Source organism: Hyposmocoma kahamanoa, unplaced genomic scaffold (genome assembly GCF_003589595.1).
Source record: "Hyposmocoma kahamanoa isolate Upper Pololo Valley unplaced genomic scaffold, ASM358959v1 62, whole genome shotgun sequence".
NCBI lineage: Eukaryota > Metazoa > Arthropoda > Insecta > Lepidoptera > Cosmopterigidae > Hyposmocoma > Hyposmocoma kahamanoa.
In genome coordinates, this window is record NW_020653850.1 from 1,865,828 (window position 1) to 1,878,407 (window position 12,580).

Genomic DNA, 12,580 nt, shown 5'->3' on the forward strand with positions numbered 1-12,580 from the left:
TGTGATAGTGAAGATATCTTCTGAAGTTTTTATGATGTACAATAAAAGGATGAATTCACTCAATGTGCATTCCAAAGAAAAGCATTGAAATGTTGCTTTGATATAAATGCTACGTTTTTCGAACCCAAATCTGCTCTCTACGGAATAGCTAAAAGTTAACTTATACAAATTATTGTTCGCGTGAAAAAGTTACAAGATTAACGAACAGCTCTAGATTAAAACTGTCTTAAAAGTTTCTTCGTTCGGGGGCCTTGTTCATTACTTTAGGAAACAATATCGTTTTCTTGTATCTTACTGTTGTTTCTTTGGGATTTACACAGAAAGAAAACAAATACATTCGATTTGAAAACAAATACATCCTAAAACGGTGGAATATTGACTATTTTGGAATTTACGAAGCAATCATTAACGTTTCTTGTACATTTTTTTCTTTCAAAATAAGCATTCTAAAATTTTTCGTCCAGATTTTGCCAAATTTGTAAAGTGAACAGGATTCAATCAACACTTATGCTCTTTTAAAGATACAAGGCCAACTTCAACGTACTTCAACTCCACCATGCGTGTGTCGGAATGTAACGTACTCCACATAGAAACAAACAAACAAAACAACAGTCGACAACCCCCATGCGGCCACCAAAGCTTCAGAGCTCGTTTCAAAAACTACAACTGACCATTCAATTGTCACTGGGTACTGTTAAAGATATTTACCCCGATCCGATCACCTGGCTTCATTATTCTTTAGGAGCAGCTGTCACCGGTATGCGATCTGCTGTATTCCGTGTGGAAGCCGCTGAAACGATTTCGCAGTCAGTAGGTTGTTGCAGAAACAAAACGCGTTAGGGCTCTCGTCAACATTTCGAAGGGAATTGGCTTGAGGCGATTGTTTTACTATACTGGTCAGGTTAAGCCGATTCTCCGCAGCAGCACAGACCTAGACGACGTCGTTCTGGTGTTGACGCAGCCTTTCGAGCCACAATCAGTCGTGGACGGTGTACGACCGCAATCAGAAATTGGTAAGAAGCATATTCGTTGCCGACTTGTGTCGAACCACGGCGTATTACATGGGTATGAAGTTTTTTCTGATCCGTTTTATGCGTTTCCGTGTCAACATGTGTGGTGAGTGTCTAAATAAGGTTTCAGTTAATCTAACCCAATACGATTCAAACAGTAGCTGATGTGTCCGAACACCTGCACGAGGGAACATCTTAATGCGGTCACAGCTAGCGCAAGGTAGTAACAAACTAACCTGTGACGATACAACCTCTCTTACTGTCATCCCAACTTTTCATCACCCTTTTCTCTGGGTCCTGGCCAAATACATTGAAATTTTGAATCGTTCTTGAATTCTTTTTCTTCGTCATTCTAAGTAAGTCAATGGTCATTCTTACTTTTTTTCGTTCCTTTGCCACTCTCTAATAGAGGGAGCATGCCAAAAAAGTTTTGACGTTGGCTCCGCCCAAATTTGTGAAACAAATATATGCCTGAAGTTCACGAGACATGCGACAGGAGATGTTGAATTTTGCGCATTAAAAGTACCAAATTCGTTTTAGCGGAATAACTCTAAAACTAAGGTGATTAAAAAGAAATCCGTAGTGACAGTTCTCAATCATGCATAAATATAATTAATTATCAAATTTTTGTCCTAATAACCTGTAGCATTTCGAGGATGAATCGAAAAAATGTGAAAATTAGAGGTCATTTCGTGATTTTTATCTATCGAGGAAACTTTATTGTTTTATGTTTCTGATTAATGTCTATGCTTGAATATGTCGTGTAGTTACTCATACAATATTTCATTTTTAACTTTAAAGTGGATATACCCCTCTAAAATCAAATTGAAGATTAGGAAATTTTCCTCTGCTCCTTCTTAATTTCCGAAGCGAGCAGACGTGCTCGACTTGTTGTCAACTTCTGGCCAGTTATACCATTGAAAAATCATGTAACCTAATTGCTTGTAAAGCATAACATTTGTACCAATGTAGGCCCTTTTGGAGTAAGTTCCTTGATATGTAACCTGTATGTAATTTAAGTAGGCAGTGTTTTTTATATGATTATACCTATGTTTATACCGTTCTTTTATTTTCTTACAGCCTTTACTTTTTACAGGCTTCACTTTTATCCTTTTCCTGTTCTTTAGCTTTCCTATTTTTAACTGATTTCAAAAAGAGGAGGTTTCTTATTTCAATTGTATGTCTTTTTTTAAATGTATGTTTCGCGATAACTCATTTGTGAATCGATTTTGATGGTTCTATTTTTGCTGAAAAGAGTATTGATCCCATTTAAATTTGAAGAAAATATTCCACCTCTAAGGGTGGCAAATAAGGGGATGAATCTGGTTTCACGCACTTTCCTTCAATAAAATTTGGCAAATAGATTTTTTTTATAACATCAAATGAGGGGACGAACAAGTCGTGCGCCTGATGGTAAGCTACACGCGTGTGCATAACAGTTGCAGTGCCACTCAGAGCTTTAGATCGAAAAGATCTGAACGGCACTGCCACTGCGCCCGTCACCTTGAGACATAAGTTGACAAGTACCATGTGACTGTAATTTCATCAGCACCTTACCCATCCAAACCGAAACGCAGTAATGCTCACATAACTGCTTGGCGGCAGAAATAGATAAGGTAGCAGTACTTCCCTGGACGAACTCTTTCACAAGTAGCTCTACTGCTACTAATTTGATGTAATTTCACGAACTTTTGAGGTCGGTTTTTTTAGTATTCTGTACTGAGATTATATTTTATACAATAAATGATATGGACCAAGCCTTTCATTTGATTACTCAAAAACCTCGGTCACAAACCACAGTCAATGTAGTCCAAAACACAAAGGAAGCGTCGACACCATTGACTTAAAAATAAATGGACGACGGGTCTAATACAAAAACCACGAAAAAAATGTCCCAAGTCAACCTATTCGAAATTTAAATTGTAATGTCATCGCAGTATCGCGCTGTCAGTAGAACAAATGAAGACTAAAGCGGAGTGTCGCGCTCTGTATACGATTTTAGCGCCTTAAAAGTGCGGACACTTTTTAGCGCGGACCCGACGTCCATATAATTGTAAGTCAATGGTCGACACGATAAAAAGAAGACATTCCTAACTCGTATTTGGCAGCATACGACCCGTAGCAAAGCAGTGCCATTTGTGTGTATGGTTTCAAATAGCAGGGCTCAGTTTACAACGGTGTCAGTTGGTAGTGTAATAAATATTCTGCAGCCTTAGGAAACAAGGGTTTCGTTATTTGAGCTTTGTAGTGTCTGATTTTTAACCCGGGACTTCGCCGTCGGGATTTTCATTAGGGCTTTAATCTAATACTTAGGTAACAGTGGCGAAAGGTTCGTGTAGCTGGATCGCCTAAGAAATCTATTCTTGGACTATACGGTGCACAATAAACGACATCACATGGTATCACCAAAAACTCTACAAATAATAGCAGACAATAAAATAAATACAAATGTATCAGAAAGTCATATCAATTACCTGATCTCATACCAGGGAATTTCATATGACTAACGGAATTCACTCCGGGTTGTGAACCCAGAAGACTGAGATCAGAATCAATAAAAAAAGACCATAATGCTAACCGTTGGGCCACCAAGGTCATCAAATAGTCTCCTCATGTAAACTACTGTAAATTATGATATATCTAGTAGCAGTAGACCTCCTTGTGAAAGAGTTCGTCGAGGGGATTACTGCCACCTTAATTAGTTCTGCCGCCAAGCAGTAATGTGAGCATTACTGTTTTTACGGTTTTGAAGGACGACGGTGCTGGTGAATTACAGGCACATAGGACTTGTCAACGTAATGCAGTGCGTCTCAGATCTTTGCTATTTAAAGATCTGAATGGCAATGCAACTGTTCTGCACTTGTTCGTTCGGTCACTTGATAATTTAAAAACTGGTTTGGGATAAGTTCTAGTGGTATTAACTGGAATAATTCTTGCATTGTAGCATTTGCTGCGTATTATCTACATCGGCGTATTTTCTTTAAATTTGCACCCTTAACCCCACCTGATTAACATAGGGGTATTTAATATTTTAATATTATTAATATTTCTTTTTAATTTCATAGATGTTAAAGAAGTTATGACCTGTAAATTAATTTAGTATAATAATTTTGATGAACAGTTTAGTGTTGTCTTAATAATTGTTTTTGGAAAACATTCCAAAGATAAAGCTTGCCTACAGGGGCTGAATCGAAAAAAGGAATTACACGTTGTGTTTCGCTTCCACGGATGCCGTGCCTACAAGCTTGTTCCCTGAATGGTTTAAATCGGGCCTTTTCAAGGCGAGAGTGTCGCGAGTATTCAGGTGTGCACGCTCCATCGTCGACCTCATCGTCACTTTCCATAAGATGAGATGGAGGTCAAATGCACTCATATTTTTTTAATTAAAAAAAATATAAGCTAATTGTAATAAATGTTATAATTAACATCGAAATGAGCTCGAAGTTTTTACGACGTGTTTTCGGCTGCAATGGTGTTGTATGGAATCAATAGTGTCGAGGAGACGGGACCAGCTACCCGAAAGTCGGCTTACTGTGTATCTTACCTTTTCACTTACCTAATTTAACATAGTTTTCAACTAACCTGTAACAAACATAAGAAAATATTTAAAAAATGCTCACAAATATTTGTATTTAAATACGCTAGTAATTATATATACAGGCTGTATATTTGAAAGTGAGACATATTCATACATGTCATAGTGAATCATGTTACAACTTATCATAGACTAAAATAAAATTAGGATATAGGGTAGAACAAAAAATAAATCAACAAATGTGTTTTGGAGTGTACATAGGAATAAACCGATTCCCTTTACGCTTGATTTCGAGTGCAATGGGAATACTACCAAGCGAGCGCCGAGTGAGACAGCAACAATAACAATGATTTCACATCTCCCTTCCTACTAAAAATACCTCTTTTCTCTAGAAAATAAAAACTAAGTTACTCACCTACTCATTTATGTTATGATGGAAAAAGCTGTTATCAAAATGATTCGTTTTAGCTTATGTTAATTATGTTTTACTTGAACTATCATCGAAAGGTTTTACATACTAAAAAAGATAAGTTTAAGAGTTAGTAACTGGTTAATATTTAATAAGGATTGAGGATTTTGGCGTAGTTAAAAATGTGAAATCAAAGTTAATAATAATAACGCTCACAATCAACATAGTCCCGCACTAGGGAAACCCTGTGTCGCGGGTAGGCTATACAAATATTTCTCCCGGCCCGGGAATCGAACCTGGGACCTCTGCGTGGCAGTCCGGCATGGTAACCGTTCGGCCACGGAGGCAGTTAAAGTTAGTTACAATGATTGATTTTTTAGTTACTTACAGTTTATTTACACTTACGTGGTACGGAGCAAATGTTCAATTTTTACATTGCCTCATTGCTCAAAATGTTGTCTAATTCTGTCTGCTACTACAGAAAATATTAAGTGTTTAACCAACTTCAAAATATAGAAGAAAGGTCTCTATTCGACTACTTATATATATGTATATTTATATATATACGTGAAATTCAAGATTATACCATTTCTGAACGTAAAATTTGTTTCTCTACACGTCAATAAAATTGCCATTAGAATATTGAAAGAAACCATTAAAAATATATCTACTTAACCCAGAATGAGACAAACATTTTAAGAGCTAATTCTGGATAAAACAGTCCTTACTCAAAAATATGAAATTATTTTTTACTTTTATTTTCAAACATACTTCTATTTGGCAATTAGGAGTTGTTTAGATGTCTAATAAATTTTAACTTATACATAAATTATAATAATCTTTCACGGGAACTGAGTAATTCGTTTTTCAACTATTTTGAATATATTGAGTTAATACACTATTGTATTAGCAGTGAGATATGTTATGCGATTCCTCCGGCAATTGTGAACCGATTTAGATGATTCTTTTTTTGTTGGAAAGAGCGGTACCTCAGTGTTGGTCCCATTTAAATTTAAAGAAATTATTCCACCTTTAAGGGTTGTGAACTGGGGGATGAATCCAGTTTCGCGCACTTTCCGGTATCCGATTTCAACAAAACTTTTGAGGTCGGCTTTTTTTATGAAAAAGTTATTTATTAAATTTTTCCTGTATATAATTTATTAAATGCTTTATTAAATTACAAGAAACAGCCATTGTAGATAATTACGACTGAATATCGACAACGATTAAGACACAGCCCTTCTTACGGGAAGCAGGTCGGTTCATATTTTAGATGAAGCATATTTAAAGCAACCCAGGCGACAGCCAATGACACATCGTCTTTTTACCAACAGACCCTTATCACGCAATATCACGTAATATGTGTGCGTCACAAGCTTATCGTATAAGTAAATCGGTAAACATTTTTCAGAAATAGAATGTAAAAACCTCATAGATTTTGGGCACAGATGCTAAGTAATATTTAGCTTGATTACAATGACACAATATCAAAAGTCATGAACCAGTAATGGGATATGATCAGTGAAATTAGGAATTGATGATAAAATATTCGACTGATCTATGAAATAGGCACATAGTTGAAAAAATGCCTACGCTATAATAGCCTACTAAAATCTGAGTAATTATACCAGACGATCACTACGAGGAAATAGGAGTTTGAGTAAAAGGCTGGACACTACATATTTAAGAACGTCACAAGGCTTTTTTGATCCGAAATAATAATAATAATAATTCGATTATTGCAACGGCTATCCATTGAAATCAAAACTAAATAAAACAAAAGCTTTCATTTTATACTTAAGCGTACTGGTAAATCCGTTTCCTATAAAGGTTATATTATCCCACCTTCACCTATGGAATGGACATTACAGTTATTTAATACAGACTTCGAACTGCTCCTCCTTCCCTTTAGTTCGTCCAGGGAAGTTAACTTAGGGCGCTTTCTCATTATGTCGTGACGACAGATAATCGTGTAGTTTAAAGTATCGTGGCTTGTATATTTAAATGAAGTTGTTGAAGACAGATAATCGCATCTTCAAACGATTTTGCCGTGCAAATGGCAATGGCGGCTGCCGTGAACAGACAAATTGTCGTCACGATCTAGTGGAAACAGCTACACATGACAGTCGTTCAATGATAAAATAAACGTCTAAGACACAGTATCACGACAGACAGTCCCATATTAGTAGCGTAGTTTATTATGCCCCTCCTTATCAACCTCTTGGTTATGCAGGAAGGGCACTATTATGGTTCTCACAGACCTCTGTCACTTGACTTCATCCCGGTCTTCGAGAGGCTAGTGCCTCGGGTGAGCCACCCCGGGTGCACGTACAGTACCCTCCCTGTTGTCCAGATAGGTACCGAAGCTGTAGGCACGCTCACTTCCCGTTGCGCATTGCACAACTAGCAGTTGCCACCGCTAAGCCGTCGACTCTGAGTCTACTACCAAATCTCCTCATTGGTGGCGGAGCTGTAAGGCACACTCAATTCCCGACGCCGAAAAACGACGTCTCTCCAGTTTCCAATAACCTAAGCGGCTGGAGGGACCGGAGGATATCTAGCTTATCCTCTACTAGCTCTTCGGGCTAGTGCCGTGCCAGTCGCAGTGTCCTGCGACAATGTCCGGACATAGCTTCCAACTTAAAGGACAACTCCTCGCATACTGGCCCGCAACTAGACCGCTACTAAGACGCGCTAGCTGCTCACGAGACAGACGCCCGGGACACATGCAACCGGGGCAGACAAACATGTCCGTCTCTGCCGCTAACCACAAACCCCAGCGAGTCCATACCCAAGTCCGGGTCTGCCAGAGACTATTGAAACAAACCATTTGCGGGCGCAAAGGCGTATCACTAGCGGAGGGCTTGTTCCGAACACCCGCTGTATCCTGGTCTGGCCGTCGAGCCCGTAGTCTCTCCGGAAAAACCTATCTCTCGGGATCACGACAGACAGTCGTGATATGGGAACAAGCTAGACGCGACAGTCATCCAACGATTAAAAAATACGATATAATATAATAATGGGACCCTTAACTATTTCTACCGTAATGTGGACATTACTACGTTCTGGTATTGAAGGGTACGGGTGCTGATGAAATTACTAGCACATGAGACTTGTCAACTTATGTTTCAGGGTCACAAGGACACCAGACGCACGACTTGTTCGTCACATCACTTGCTATCATCAAAAAGGCAAAGTTCGTAACCTGCATCGCAAAAACCTAGTAGGAAAAAACTAATAAATTGCAAAACAAGGACCTAGTGCTGACGTTAATAAAGGACGGATTTTATTCCGAGAGGCCCAACATATTCCCAGAACGCAGGTATGTGACCCTTTAGCAATGCATTGAGAATTACCCGACGCTTGCTCCACTTAGAAGACGAGGAGTTCATACATAGGGCGCAATATAAGTTTCCGGAATAGGCCACTTACATAAAGAATATTAAAAAAGTAATTACAACATTTGAAAATAGAACTCTTTGGCTGTAGAATACAGTTTGTTTCATCTGACTGTCACTTGTTTTTACATTGTGGCGTCATTATAGAAATTGGTTGTCTTCATCACCATTGATTTAACTCGTGAAAATTTTCGTAGTATGATTTTCTACGACTTTAAGTGTAATGTATCAGCTAAGCGGAGCTTCGCTCGGCTTCAAACTGCTTGTGACGATGAGGCACCATGCAAGACGACTATTTATAGCTGGTTTGCAGAATTCAAACGTGAAAAAGCTGTACTTTCGGTGGATCCCACACAATTTGACTTAGGCTCAAAAAACGAATCGCGTCACTTGATGCAATGCCATGCTTACCAGATTCACCGAAGGGGCATCAAATTTCGTGTGCGACATAGTAACAGGTGACAAAACATGGATTTATGGTTACGATCACAAAACAAAGCAGCAATCGAGCGTATGAATCTTTCGAGATGTACCGAAATCAACCAAAGTGGCGCGCGTGCAAAGTGCCTCTAAGCGGATGATTGCTTATTTTTTTAATAAAACTGGACATGTGGCTACTGTTGCTTAGGAGAATTGTTTTACCGTTAATAGTGATTGGTACACGACCTTTTTTTTTATTTGTTTGCCGGAAGTTATTGACAAACGTAAAAATAACCTTAAACGCCGTATCATCTTGCACCACAATAATGCCAGTTCTCACACGGCCAGACAGACAAATTAATTTTTGAAGGTGAACAACGTCGACCTTATGAGCCATTCCGCGTACAGTCCCGACCTGGCACCTTGTGACTTTTATTTATTTCCAAAAATTAAGAACCAGTTACGACGTCAACGATTTTCACCACCTGAAGGGGCTGTCGAAAAATATGTTTCAGAGACTGTCACGGAGGAGTGGCATAAATGTTTTCAAAATTGTTTCATTCGTATGAAAAAGTGCATTAACGCTAACGGAGAATATTTTGAGAAACAATAAATTCATTTCTGAATTTTATTTTGTAGTATTTTTTTCGTTTTCATTCCGGAAACTTATAGGGCGCCCCACGTATAAGCAATGTATACAGTGTGTTTTTTTATTTAACTGGAAGAGTATGGTGAAATCCGAAACCATAACAGATACAGGGAAATCTTAGGACCTATTAGGTCTTTTTTTGTGACAACAAATTGACATAATCAATTTCTTGGCCAAGGGTGAGTTTTCCGTAAAATTCGGGACAACAGAAGTTAGTTTTTATTGAAATGTTTTCATACAATTTGTTCATCATCATATACAACCTGATTTCACCCACTGCTGGATACAGGCCTCCAAGTTTTTGTGCCAATCCCCAGGACCTGCCTCATCTCATCTATCATCCAGGTTAGCCCCGCGACGCTTGCGATATTGTCTGCCCATCGCGCCGTTGGACAATTTGTTACTCTAATAAAACTACTTTACTTAATGCTTTAATAATGCTGTCCCAGTCAAATCACACTCAGACTTCGCAGTCACCCTATATAATTAACCTTCTATATTATAGTCCCACTGCTGGGCACAGACTTCCACTCATAATGACTGGGGTTGATCTGTAGTTCCTACGCGGCCCCAATACGAATAAGGAGCTTCACACACATCGTTAAATTGCTTTGCAGATGTGTGCAGGTTTCCTCTCGAAGTTTTACTTCACCGACAAACTCATGGTAAATTCGAAATGTCTAAGCCCGGATTCGAACCCGCGCTCGAGAGGCGATAGGTCAAAGGTTTTAATAGCCGTGGAGCTCCTTGTGAAAGAGCTCGTCCAGGGAAGTACTGCCACCTTACCTATTTCTACCGCCAAGCAGTAGTGTGAGCATTACTGCGTTCCGGTTTTGAAGGGTGCTGGTGAAATTACAGGCACATGATGCCTGTCGTCAACTTTGTCTTAGGATGACGGGAGCAGCGGCAGTGCCCCTCAGATCTTTGTGATTTAAAGCTCTGAGTGGCACTCTGCAATTGTTATGGAGAGGCGTGTAGCTTACTCGTCACTTCATATTATAATTTAAAAAAAAAAACCATTACACTACCACGGCTGTTCCCTGTGTATGAAAACGAAATCCAATTGAAAAATAAATGAATTCGGAAGCATCTCAGTGCATAAAATGTAATGTAAAATGTATTAAACTCGACTATCATCTCGGTTAATATTAAATTTAAAGCGAATCTGGATTGTTCTAGAAGCATCTAGAAACTTGTAGAAACTTCTATTGCAATACCTCAACTCTTGTTTGTATCAAACTATTAATATAGGTGTCACATAATAGTTGGTGCATGTCTGTATTCAGAAATAAAATATCTTTTATCCACACTTATTTAGACTGTAGTTTTTGTTTATCTATGAAATAAATGGTTCGCGATTGAAAACTAAAGTAATAAATAATCGTCGCTTTTATCACGAATAGATATCACGTAGAATTTTGAAGGTAACAAACACATTGTACATAAGCTAAGTTTGCAAATTATGTTTCATGTTGTATTTTAAATATGTCGTCAAAGCAGGTGTTCATTTTTTGACCAAATTGTCAAACTGAGGCACAACTTACGTCAAAAAAAATCTAAAATTGTATAGGAAAGGATCCATTAAGGCGAGCTATTAGATTTTAGGAGGTGAGAATCTACCCTCGTGTCCCGTAATCTGCGCGCTGTAAATTAGTATGAATAAAATAAGAACAGGCAGAGAAATTTTAACACAGATCCGATGGCGACTGACTGGGCACAAGGCATGTCGTTAAACCACTGGGCAATTTGCAATTTGAAAATTTAGCAGGTTCTCTGTAGTACTTAGAGGTAAATATTTCCGTGCAAAAATTATATATTCCTAATGTATTCTTAAATAAATCGTTTTCCTTTCGGATTGTTGGTTCCACTCTTGGTTCCACTAGTGGGTCCAGTAGGATTTTCAAGTTCTGATGTCCCCAGTTAGTGGAAGCAACGATCTTAGTTTTAACAAGTAAATTTCTGGGCTCGTGTCCCCATTCACAAGTTCTAACAACAAAACCTCTTTGATGAGAAATAAATGAAATGTTGACAAGGACGATGTCAAACAACTTATTAAGTACTAACGATTACAAATTACACTCTTAGGGTCGTATTCCAGAACTCTACTCAATATTCAAGTCAGGACTAGAGTATTGCAGTGAGCACTGAAAATCATACCCAAGTCCTTGCCATTAGGGTCGTATTTCCGGTGCTTGAAATCATACTCAAGTCTGCTCAAACCTTACTTGAGCATTGAGAAGAACTTTACTCAATGCTCAAGTCAGGATTGCACTGGCAACACAAGCACTGGAAATACGACCCTAATGGCAGGGACTTGAGTATGATTTCGAGTGCTTTAAACCATACTCAAATCCTGACTTGAGCATTGAGTAGAGTTCTAGAATACGACCCTTAGACTGTTTTCAGGATATTGCATGATCGAATAAAGTATGTACATCCTATCGTGTAACACATTAGCATATTTAGTTTTTTTATTATTATTATAGGTAGGTATGTACAGAGCCAATAGACAAAGTTAGGACGTAGATAAGCTTCAAACAAGTTGTAAAATGCAAATATACGAAATTCACTGGATTGAAACGACGGAGTTCCGTCGACGACGTAGTGTAATTAAAAGTTAGATATCAGCAGATTTTGATTTTGAATTTTATGTAATCAATAGTGATAATTTGTTAGTTAAGCAAAAGTCGCGTGTAGAGGACAGGTTAACAGATAAACATTTATCAAAGTCAAAGTCAAAATATTTATAAGAAATAAAACTATTCAACCGTGACCATGGGACCTGTAAAGGGCCCGAAACGTCGGTGTGTTTAAAAAAACAAATATACGCGATTTATATCCGGAAAAATAGTTTCATTTCCTGTGTGTAACAATCGCGAAAACCTAAGAACACAAAATATGTATTCACCAAGACAACAAAATACATTGCCTGTAAGTAAGTCAAATTGCAGGAAATGTAACATTATAGTAGGAGACATGTTAAATACGTGATTTCTGGAACCCTTGGTCGAGGCGAGCACACGTTGATTCCCACGAGTATACTACGTGTACGTGTTCATTTACGCGAATGGCCAGTTGCGCGAAAGCTTAAATGTTCATTTGTGCGAACAGTCAATTGCGCGAAAATTTTAATGTGCGATAGTTCATTTGCACGAATGA